At 61.1% G+C, this 208-nt stretch overlaps 1 protein-coding gene across 2 annotated transcripts in view; it reads right to left on the reverse strand.

The window, feature by feature from the left end:
• EHD1 (EH domain containing 1) overlaps positions 1 to 208 on the reverse strand; it is a 44,200-nt gene that overhangs the window by 32,273 nt on the left and 11,719 nt on the right. The gene's annotated exons all lie outside the window — the stretch shown is intronic.

The following is a 208-nucleotide window of genomic DNA, read 5'->3' on the forward strand; positions in this document are numbered from 1 at the left end:
TTCTAATGCGTGACGAATGCCTTGTACCCCAAATATAAACCGAACGCTTGTAGGCGCTTGGGCCAGCTGCTCCCCAGCCCACCGATGGCTTGCAGCCTGGGGAACAGGTGCTGAGTGCCGCACAGCCTGGTACGACTCCTCCGCAGGCACAGCCTGTCACACCCCCACAGGGGTGCTGAGGCCAAAGGCTGCCTTGCTTGGGACAGAG

The sequence above is a fragment of the Tupaia chinensis genome, unplaced genomic scaffold, assembly GCF_000334495.1.
Source record: "Tupaia chinensis unplaced genomic scaffold, TupChi_1.0 Scaffold000273_1, whole genome shotgun sequence".
Taxonomy (NCBI): Eukaryota; Metazoa; Chordata; class Mammalia; order Scandentia; family Tupaiidae; genus Tupaia; species Tupaia belangeri.